Raw genomic sequence first — 11,771 nt, 5'->3', positions numbered from 1 at the left:
GCGCCAGGAATCCCGCGGATCGCCTTTCCCCAGTCAGGGGCTGTGCCTGTCCCAAGGGACGCGGCTGTCTGCCACGCGGTCTCCCTCCGACCCTCTGGGCTCAGAGGTCCGGCAAACTTTCCTGCCCAAACCCTGGGTTTTTTTTTTACCTTTCCAAGGGAGTTCTGCCCTTCCTGGCCGCAAACCGTCTCACCAGCTGAGCAATTTTGCCAATTCGGGGGGGTGTTATTAGTTTCAGCTGCTCACTCCATTTGCTCCAGGACACGACCTGGGACCTGTCTGCCTATATCGCCGCCATCTTCTTTCTCCTCCCATTCTAGACACTTTTGTCTAGACAGTTTTCTTTGATTAAATACACTAAGTCATTTGATCAAAATAGTCAGTGGAAATGGAGAAGAAATGTACTATTTATGTGAGAAAATAAAATAAAAACCTGGGCTTGTTTTTTTCACGTAATAGATGACGTGTGGCCTTTCATTAGGTTATGTCGGGGTGCTTCAGGTACAGTTTCCTAGGCTCCCCTCAAGGTATTCTGATTCTGAGAGGTAAGCTGAAAACTGGCAATGTGTATTTTTTTTAAAGCAACCTTGTTCTTTTTTTGTTTGTTTTTTACCCAAGGATTTTTTTCCATTGATTTTTAGAGGGTGGAAAGGAGGGGGGAGAGAGAGAGAGAGAGAGAGAGAGAGAGAGAGAGAGGAGAAACATCTATGAGAGAAAGACACGTCGATTGCTTGCCTCCTGCACGCACCCCGACAGGGTAGGGGATGAAACCTGCAACCCAGTTATATGTCCTTGACCCTTGACCGGGAATAAATCCCAAAACCCTTCCGCGTGCATGTGTGGGTTGGCTCTCTAATCACTGAGCACACCAGCCAGGGCAGCAGTCTAGTTCTTTTTGATCTGTACATTTATATAGATTTTCTCCTTTTTGATTATCACTTTTATTTTGTGCAGTTTGAGTTGGGCCTTTCAATGAAGAGTGTCACACTGTTACTTAACTAAGATATGGGAAAAAGATACATCACTACTTGAAACATTTGATAAACTAAAACTGATTTGTTCCTAAGTTTGGAATTGATCAATTTTGTTTGATCATACAGTAGCCTGATATTCTGAGAATTTACTTTTAACATAATAAATTATACCATGAAGACTTCTTCATGAGAAATCTGGAAGCCACCTGGTTTTCCCTCTTTTGTTTCCTTCCTAGCCCTGTAGTTTGTTACAACTTTATGAGTAAATCATAGAATTGCATCCTAGGAGGACACGTTTGCTATTATCTTTAGCCCTTCATTTCCAGATGAGGATCATGAGACCTAAAGAGGATAAGTGACACCACTAAGCTCCTGTCCACCACCCAAAAATCTCTTATCGCTGCTGAGAAAGACAGCTCAGGGCATATGGCGGGGGCGGGGGAGAGAACATGTGAGTAGAAAGAAAAGTTGTGGGCTGGAAGACTAAGTGGTGGCCTCTCAGAAGAGGAGAGGCTTCAGTCCAGGAAGGGTGGTTTGCATTTGTAGGAAAATACAGTTCCACTTTGGATCCAAGTCCATGAGGCCCCATGTGACTGCTGCACTCTCCATTCCACTCTCACCTGCTCACTCTGTCCCCAGCCTCTTATCACCAAGCTGTTCTTCTGTAGTTCTTTGAACGCAGCACCTTCTCTTCCCTTTTTTTTTCTGAAAGTTTTCACCTGTCTCTTTCATATTAAAGTACCAGCTTAAATATCACCTCACAGGGGCCCTTCTCTGACCAAACTTTTAAGGGAGTCTCTTCCCTTTTATTCTCTACCATATCACACTGCCTATTTCCTCCAAAGCACTTATAGTAATTTTTACTTTAGAGCTACTTGTTTCTTCATTTCTTTAAAAATTAAAAAAAATTTCAATTAGTTTACATTCAATATTATTTTGTATTAGTTTAAGGTGTACAACATAGTCGTTAGACAATCATATACTTTACCAAGTGTTCTCTGTGATCTGTGCAGTACCCAACTGGCACTGTACACAGTTATTACGATATTACTGGCTATACTCCCTATGCTGTTGCTGTACTTGACATCCCCATGACTATTTTGTAACTACCGATCTGTACTTCTCAATCCCTTCATCTTTGTCTTTATTCCTCTGTATTCTGAGAAGTTAGTGAGAATGCCTGTTTAATTCATCACTGGAGTTTAGAGTTTGGCACAGCACAGGGCATATAGTGGGCCCATAATAAATATTTGTTGAAAAAAATGCATGAATAAAAATTATAGCTTATAAATTAATAGAATTCTATGAAATTTAGATTTGTTTAAAAACATTCTTAATAATGAGGTCTGCTGTTTTAGAGCAAAGCATAAACAACATAAGCTACAGAAATGCCTTTCTACATCTTCATCTTATTAGGAAAAACATATTTGCTTTTCGTAAACACCTTCTCCAGTGGGTGTGAAGTGACAGACTTCAGTACTGGGAATAGGGATAGTAGCAATGTTTCAGGAGCCATGCTTGATACCGTGTGTGTGTGTGTGTGTGTGTGTGTGTGCGCGCGCGCGCGCGCTCTCGAGCTTGCACACATCTGCATACCTGTGTTACCTGATAAATAGGGTTATCAGGGCCCAAGATATATGGTGAACCTAACGTCCAAACCCAAAAGAAAAGCCCAGAAAGTCATCAAAACAAAGAGATCTGAGGCAGAATTCAAAGCTAGAGCATTAAACCAGAAAAGTGGAGAGAAAATAAACCCAACCACATGGAGAATAAATGGGAGAAAATCCCAGATAGTTAGTTAGAATGGGGCCATGTTGCTTATCACTTGAAAAGTGTTGGCCTTGACTCAGGGTTTAAAGTCTATTTGTGCAATGGACAAGTCTACTTTTGGCATTAAATATATTTGAACTATTTAAGCTTAGTTGACTGCTTATAGATTTTATAAACATTTAAAAATAATCTAAGATTTAACAGATCTGGAGAATCAACATTTCCAGTTTCCTTCTCTTATAATAGCATGTGGATAAACTATTGAAAAATCCTTGTGGACTATTATGTGGTGGCCTCTATTGAATCATGTCTCAGTATTCATGCTCTATGCATATCCCTGCCACATTGACTGTCAGGTTGACCACTTGTCTTGCTTTGACCAGTGGGACATTAGAAAACATGATGTAAGCAGAGGTTTGATAAGCCCTTACATAGTGGGGCTTATTCACGTGGGGTGTTAGGTGGAGTCCTGAGCCACCATGTAAGGAGGTCAGGCAGTATCATATGGACAGAGAGGTGCATAGACAGCCCACAGATATTCCAGCTGCCCAGCTGAGATGTGAAGAAGTCATAGTGAATTTTCCAGCCGCTACATTGATCAGAACTATCTAGATTGCCTAATTGTGAGCAATACTCAATCATTGTCTTAAGCCTTTAATTTTTGTGTATTGTGCAGCAACAAGAATATTAGATATTTTAAAAAATGTATTTTAATATTAAAATGTCACAATGCCTTTATTATATTTACAGATTATAATAAAGATTAACCAAATATAGTCAGGATTGTTTTTCATTAAATCTGGTGGAAGTAATAGGATTATGGTTTAAACAATTGCTGGCATATCACCAGGAACTATTAAGGGTACTTTATTGTCTATAATCCAGTCAGTAAGCAGTTATATCACTGGGTGTTAAGAGCAGTCATTCAGATAAAATCTAAAATGCTATGGCTTTTTGGTTAAGAGCAGAATGGGTCCAATTCTGCTTCCATTGTTCATTAGCTCTGTGGCTTTATGAAAGGTGTTTATTCTTTCTCAGCCTCAACTTTCCCATCTGGAAAATAGGGATAAAGCATACTTATCAGATAAACAGCATGAATATTAAACAAAAGAACTTAATGCTAAGTCTGTGATACTTTGAGAATACTTCATAAATGGTTGCTTATTGTTGTTATTAACAATAATAGTAAGAGGGCAAGAAGGAGGAGGAGGAACAGGAGAAAATAAGTTACAACCTAAGAAAATGCTGTTGCCATTTCAATTAACTTATTTTTCTTTCCAATGCTTCCATGCATTTGTGCGCAAATCCACATGCTTTCACATGCCTGTGCCTGGGCTGCTGCAAAGAAACACTGTACCATAAGTGCGCTTCTCACATTTAAAGTGCATGCGGATGAACTGGGGATTTGTTAACATTTTGTTTCCTAGGTCTTGGGTGGGGCCTGTGAATCTGTATTCTGAGCCCCAGGTCATGCTGATACTGAGTGGAGAGGGCCTGGAGGTGGCATGATACTCGTGACCCTTCATATTTTGGCTTAAATCTCTTTTTCAGCCCTCACATCTCACCATTCTGCACCACATTTGTTCTCCAGTGACAGCATTTTTTCTTCTTACAACTGTGATAGTGCTTGCCAGGTTTAAGGTGATTTGTTTAAATATTCATATCCTTGACTTTACCTCCTCTAATAAGGACTGCTTGGGTCTTACTTATTGTGATATCACAATTAATGTTCAAGTAAGTGTGCTTTACATGCATGCACGCCCTTATTATTCTCATAACCAAAAATCGGAAACTTTCGCTTTACCAACTGCAAGTAGTGAATGTTCTCAGAATGAACCTTCTAAATCTCTGGCTGTGGATCCTGGAATTCGAAGGAATAGTCAACCAGTACCCTTGATTGGTAATGAGAGAAAACAGATTGTTCACAGGTGTGAAGTAATTTAGGAGAGGATATTGAGGATTGGGCACAACAAAAACTATTATTTTGTGAATATTGATGTACACCCATTTTATATATATATATATACATACATACACACACAATGACAAACTAGATAATATTTGAAACAAAATAAATGTTTTACTTAGGAAATGTTGAAGAAAATGTATAAGTGAATTTATTTCTGTTTTTGCATCTGTACTTGTTAATTCTGGCTACACGCATGCTTTATTTTTTGACTTGAAATAATTTTATATACAATGATCTGACCTTCATTTAAAGTAGTGCCCACTTGAAGATGTAATTCACTATGTAATTAGTTTTAGTAACAAAAGGGGGATAGGAGAAACTTGGCACTATGTTAAGTAGAGAATAAATGGAATAAAGATTGAAAAAATAATTTCTCTAACTGCGTTAGCCCCAGCATTTGAATGTTTTCAGCAATATTATCTTTGCAGCTAGATTTCCAAGCAGTAAGTGCTTAATATAAGTTTGTAAATATTGCAATCATATAAAAATATACATCTCCCTGTGAATTTTGAAAATCTTTAATGTTTTTGCCCAGATTGATTAACATTTTGCATTTTTATTGTATATTTCTTAAAATGATGACATTTAAAATAGTTTACTTTGAGTAAATAGAGGAGAATGGTTGAGTTTTTCCCTAGTACATTAGCTAAGGTTAGTATGTAATTTAATCTTATTATTATTACTATTATTTGTTTATTTAACAAACATCTTTCAAGTACCTATAAAGTGGAGGATTTGTGAGAATGAAATGCTGTTTACATTTTATATTTTCTGTAGTGACTGCTGGAGCATTAAAAGAAACAATTTGTAATTTATAATTCTTACTTCAGAGTAAGTTATGAAACAAATATATATTTTTCTTCACTATAATATAGAATTTACTAAAATATAAGGTGCTGCTTAAAGATAGCTGGCATGTTCAGAATAATTTAAATAAAAGGAAAAGTAAATGGAGACTTGAATCAATGTATATTAGGTAAGATATTTCTCAAATTGGGAATCAGCTAATTCCTGACATCTAATCACATAATTATATAATCAGTCACCATATTGCCGATTGTTCTTAAACATGGACTCCAAGAAGCAGAGTTGCTATCCCTGAGTAAATAAAAATGTGTTTTATATGCTGCAGAGTATTTATTATATTCTGCCACCAAAAAAACATAAAATAGAACCTTTACATGCTACTGATCATCTTCCTTATTTTATTTTTATTCTTATTTTTGAGTGATTTTTTAAATGAATACAGGGATGATTATAAATATAATTGAGACAATATGCTGTTTTATGAGTCCTTAAATATTAATAACATTATCTAAGAAGTGAGAATGTGCTTTCACCTCTAGCTTTTCATTTCATCTTCACAGTCACTGAATGAATTATAGCTGCTGGTGTTTGTTCCTGTTGTACTGAAGCACAGAGAGGGTGCACTGCAAATCTGAGGAGGAGTGTTGGAATAGAGATTTCCTGGCTGATGGGCCGGTGCACTTTGCACTGTAGCATGCTGCCCCTCAGGGCAAGTGCTGTGCTGAAATACCTGATATTGCAAATGCATTGGCTGCTGTAGTGCAATTTAGTTTATTATGGTAGCAATTTATTTCATCAGTTGGGACATTTTGAGAGAAGCCCTGAGTAGAATTGCAAGCGTAATGCTCTTGAATGGTGGCACCACACATTTCACAGGTTTTCAGTTTCATTGGTTGTTGTTCAAAAGACTAGATATTTATTAAAAGCAACAGAATGCTAAAAAGCAGATCCAAGCAATAATTTTAGGGTCTAGGAACCTTATTGTACTAAGAGAACATGTTTTAATATGTGTATTATTAAATTAGAATACATTTAAGTATATTCATTAAATAGTTCATGAAGACACATTTAAGACTAACTGATAATATATAAAAATACCTATTCTCTTCCAGTGTGGAAATATAAAGTGTTTAAAATAAAATTGTGTTTCATATTTTAGAAATGTACATGAAATGGAGATAGTAAGGATGTCAGAGATGCAGAAAGTTGGCTTCTGTGATGTGTATCTACCAATCAGGGGCTTGGGATCCATGAAGAAATGTCAGGTTTCTACTAGCGTGCCAACCAGGGTAGCTTGGTCACCTAAAACCTGTGTTCTCACGCCACAGACTTGCATCCAAAGGACTGAATTTAAATCTGAAATGCATTTGAAAACCAGTTCCTGTAAAAAATGCACTTGTAGCTTGAACACTGGAGATGCCAAGCTAATCCAGTTCACCTGTAGTTGCCCGTCGCGCCTGTTTTTAGTATCAGGCCCTGGCATTTGTGTCACGCACTTGTTTTGCTTTACTTTCTGAGAACCAGTGCTCCCAAGAAAGAAAAAATAAACCCACTTTTGTTCCTAGTTTATTTGCTAACCAGGTCAGACACCCTTGATTAGCTCTTGGTTGGAGGACAATTTGAACCTTGACAGATTGAACCCAAACAGCAGGGTTTCTCTAGACTGGCCAACAGATAGAAAAAGTAAAAGAAAAGCTAATTCCAGTTCACCAGCCGTACAACAGGGCTGAATAAATGTTCAACTGTTAATGAATAGCTATTTCAAATATTTACAAAAGGCCAAGAAAAAAGAAAAGATTAGCATCTTAGGCAGCTGTTCTAAGGGAAACCTATTAAAATAAACATGATAAATGATGCTCGAGAGCTAATATATCTGTCAAATACCAAATACACTCAAGGAAAAAACAGTTTCAGAAAAAACTCTTTGGGGCATGGTTATCTTGCTTTGTGGTTTACACCAGAATTTTGTTCTTATTCTTTTAAAAGTTTATATTTTCTAACTCTTCTAATACTCATATGGATATTGTTTTATAGATTGCAAAGGCATGAGTAAGTGAATGTGTTTTGCTAAGGTGTGCCTATTGTGATTAAATTGGTTAGATACTTTTAAAGTTCACCTACATACATTTGAATGAAGACACGCTGTTAATTGTTATTTTATTGGCTTGCAGATGATATAATGGTTTGACTATGACAGTAATAACATTTTAGTATCATGGCAATTGTGTTAGGAAATGCAGCATAAAAAATGCAGTTATTACTGAAGCAGTGATGTGTTGGTTCCCGGCACTGGTTACAAGTACAGTTATTATTGCCTACAAGTGCTTGACACTGTTTCTACAAATCCATCCTGATTTCTCCATGTAAATAAAATACCCTATTTTTGCACTTAGCTAAAATGAAAGCAAACTGTACTTGCCATGTATTAATGACATGTTGTAGACCTTTGGTCTTCAAAACTTGCCATTTGTATTTTTAATTATTTCTTGATACCACAAATGTGTGGAAAGAAGCAATTTGATTTTCTGAGGCTTGAATTTGTGGTTGAACAGGGTATTCTGAGGCTCAAGTCATTTATCTGATGAGCCAGTTTAGTCATGAGCTCAGCATTTATATCTTAGTGTCATACAGAGTAAGTCTCTTGTAATTTGTTAGTTGTAAATTACTAAATCTTTGTTTCTGTGTCCAAGATGTCATCTGAAGGAGAGCAAGAGTTATTAGTGGTATAACCTTTGTGAGTTTGGAGATTTGTGAATGATGAGGATCTACTGTATTAATTGAATATTTGAAAAATTTGAAAGTATTGAGTAGTTTTGATTTGAGGTCATTTCAAATTTGTAAAACTGATTCTTTACCAGGAGTATGGGTCATTTTGTGAAAGTTCAAAAAACACGTGCATGGTTGAAGTGTTCCCTTTGTAGGGAGTGATGTCTGTGGTGCAAATATAAAGAAGTTTGGTCATGCTCACAACGAGAAGCCGGGTAGGTGAGGTATATTGATGTATTACTGGGCCCGCTATCTGTTTTCAGGCGGGTTTCAGAGCCAGTGCAGCAGCCTGGCCTTCTCAGCCCCTCTAGAGAGGATGCTTCCAGAGAGGATCTTACTGGGGAGGCTACGGTGCAGGCTGACAGTCTGGGACTTCTTGATCCAGCCCTAGCCTCTTTTTCCCACCTCACATTACCCTCCTCTCCAGGAGTACACTTGGTTTCAGCAGTGTCTTTATTGATCCATTTCACCTGCCCCTACCCAAACTGGCGTGATTGAATGCTCTATAATTACCTATCACCTGGAATAGCCTTGAATCACCATTAATTCTTTCAGCTCACTAATGCCAAGGTTAGAAAATGGAAGGGACCACTAAAGAACCTAACACTGGTGTATAGAGTGGCATGAATGAGTAGTGAGGAGATGTGGAAGAAAGCTAGCCAAATCAGTCGTCTCTATTGAGCCACATGTTGCTTCTGTATAATAAACAATGTTATTCTTATATTGCTAATTGTTTGAAATACACACACACGCACACACACACACACATGGAATTACATTATGATTTACACATAGAAGAGCACTGTTAACTCTGTTGACATTTTTAATGATGACTTTCCTATTTCTGCTGTGTGGAATGGGTAGCAAATATTCCCCCCATTCTAAAAGTGGTTTCAGTGCACTCTGAACCGGTCTGTCCTTATTTAGGACACACTTTAGTTCGCACTTCATTGATAACACTAAAGTTTCATGCTGTTCAGATCCTTAAACTTAGACTCTCTTTGTGCTTCATCATTGTAATTTACACACTGGGTTAGTGCATTCTCTTCAAGACAGTTTGTCTTGCGCCTCCAGCTGCTCCCCAATAGCCATTGTGCTGAATAAGCACTTATTTCAGTATGTCCTTGATACAATTAATGCAGGCATCTGCAGAAGCGGCGGCGGCAGCAGCTGCACTGCCTGTGGAAGCCAACTTCTGCTTAGCATTGTGATAAAAGAAATAGTTTTGAGCTGGAAGCTAATGTTGGCTTATTTTTAGCATAAAAAGAGTTGCACCTGCCAGGGCTAGCAGAGGACTGAGGTTTGTTGATTACAAGTTCTTGTTAGTGCCATTGTTATTGGTAAAATGGGGATGATGTCATTCTTATCAGACTGAATTGGCACCCTGTAGAGTGACAAATAATTTACTCTCTGTGGTTTTATCAGCATGGGCCGCATGTTAGAAGCAGCTAGAGTGCTGAGTTTTCACAGTTGAATGCTGTGGAACTACAGAGGTGTATGAAAATGAAAGGGATTGATACTTGTAATCAGTGCACATAGTAATGGCCAAGGTGTAATGAAACATAAGTGCACATTTAGGGTAATTATGCTGCTACCAGGTGGGGCCCTGGGGCTTTGCATGTATAGAAGCTGCTTGAGGTGGCGGATGTGCAGCGAGGAATCCTGCAGCACCATCTGGTATATTCTCATTTTCTCATTAATTCTGTCCCCTAAGTCTGGGCTACATTGACTTTGAACAGCACTTCATCTGTTCAGTATCTCATCTCATTTTAGTTGGGAGTTGCTTTCAACAGTAGTACTGATGTAATGTAATCACAATCAGCTATGTGAACTATATTAAATCATTGAGTGTTTTTTGTTTTTTTTCTTGGGGGGGAGGGAAAGAAAAGCTTAGTGTCTACATGACCATCTGATTCTAAATGATTCACCACTTTTGCAGTTATGTTTTAATAAAAAAGAGAAGAAACCGTTCAAATTGACCAAATGTGTCTTATCCTCCAAAATAATTATAAATAAAATATAATGTAATCTAAAAGAGTAAATAGTTAAGAAGTATTTTTTTTTGTCAGTTAAAAAATTGTATGTTTTATTTCTATAGGCTGATGTAGTTTTTGCCTCAAATATAACAAAAACTGATTTTTTTCAGTCAAGCTTAAGAATAAGGAAATGATAATGGTGGTTATGTTGCACAACAGTATATATATACTTAATGCACACTCGAGAATGGTTAAAATGGTTTTTGAAAAAGGAATAAGAAAATGGTATTTGAGGTTGTATATTTTATAAGAAAGTAAAATGCTTTAAACTTGCTTACTTTTCATGAATATTTTCACATAATATTAAGAATCATATATTTAAGGCACCTAGCATAAGGGCTGTAGGTAGTTTACATATGGCTGCTTTCTTTATTAATATGAATATTTTAATGGTGTCTATAGTATATATTTATAGAACACAAATGGTAACAAAGTGGCTCATCTGAGAGCTTTTTTTTTTTGAGCTGACTTTTTATACTATATGCTTTGTAACAGTGCAGTGCATCAGAATGATTTGGGCATTCTTCTGCAGTCTGGTTGCATTCAACTGATGTTAGTTTTGTGATTTCACAATCTCTTTAGTAAATGCAAATATAATATTTGCACAGTTTAAGTAGAAATACCTTTATTAAAATTTTCCACCAAGAGAATCCCCATGCCTTTTGTCATTTCACTTCCATGGATTTTCCTTCAATGGAAAAAGAGGAAAACATGTTAGCTTCTTCCAAAAACGACAGGAACATCCCCAGTGCTGTCCCCACATCAGCGTTTGTCCGGATGGTGGCACAGAGCCTTGGAGAGCTTTTCTGTCCATGCCAGTGCTGCCATCCTGCCGTCCCTTCTGTGATTTCCAGCCTGGTGTCCAGATACCTCTGGTTCCAAGAAAGGAGAGAGTTTATAAGCAATTTACTATTTTAAAGAGTCCAAATAACTTTTTCCACATTTACCTGAATAAGGCTCCTAAAAATGTGATAAAATGTATCTTATTTTCCTCTCCTTTCTGTTTATATAAATTCATTTAGGGCAATAAATGAGAAGAGGTTGAAATTCCTTCTAAGTTATCTCTTGAGAGATAGTGTTATTATATTTTTAATATATAGTGTGGTGGTGGACAGAAAATATGTCAGCAGTACTTTATTTCTCTCCTAAAGTTTACTCATTTGTGTTCAGAGCATTTAAATATCAGGAGTTTTTTTTTCATATATTCAATAGACATTCGCTGGCTTACCTATTTACCAGGCTGTGAGCTAGCAAAAGCCTGGGTACTGAGGTCAAACATTTGAATCCTGGCTTGGCCACGAGCTAGCTATGTGACTCTGAGCAAGTAACTTAACCTTTCCAAGCCTTAATTTTCTTATCAATAACCTAAAAGTAATAACCTTGCATAAGTTGAGAGAATTCATGATAATGGATTCCTAGCACAGGGCCTGTGCACAGGCGCTCAGTAGA

General features: G+C 37.3%; 1 protein-coding gene across 5 annotated transcripts in view; it reads left to right on the top strand.

Moving 5' to 3' along the window:
- Positions 1–11,771, top strand: part of CDKAL1 (CDK5 regulatory subunit associated protein 1 like 1) — a 681,380-nt gene that overhangs the window by 341,063 nt on the left and 328,546 nt on the right. The window lies entirely within an intron of this gene.

Source organism: Myotis davidii, unplaced genomic scaffold (genome assembly GCF_000327345.1).
Source record: "Myotis davidii unplaced genomic scaffold, ASM32734v1 scaffold53, whole genome shotgun sequence".
Taxonomy (NCBI): Eukaryota; Metazoa; Chordata; class Mammalia; order Chiroptera; family Vespertilionidae; genus Myotis; species Myotis davidii.
The sequence above is the reverse complement of the archived record's forward strand: the minus strand, read 5'-3'. Positions and strand labels throughout refer to the sequence as shown.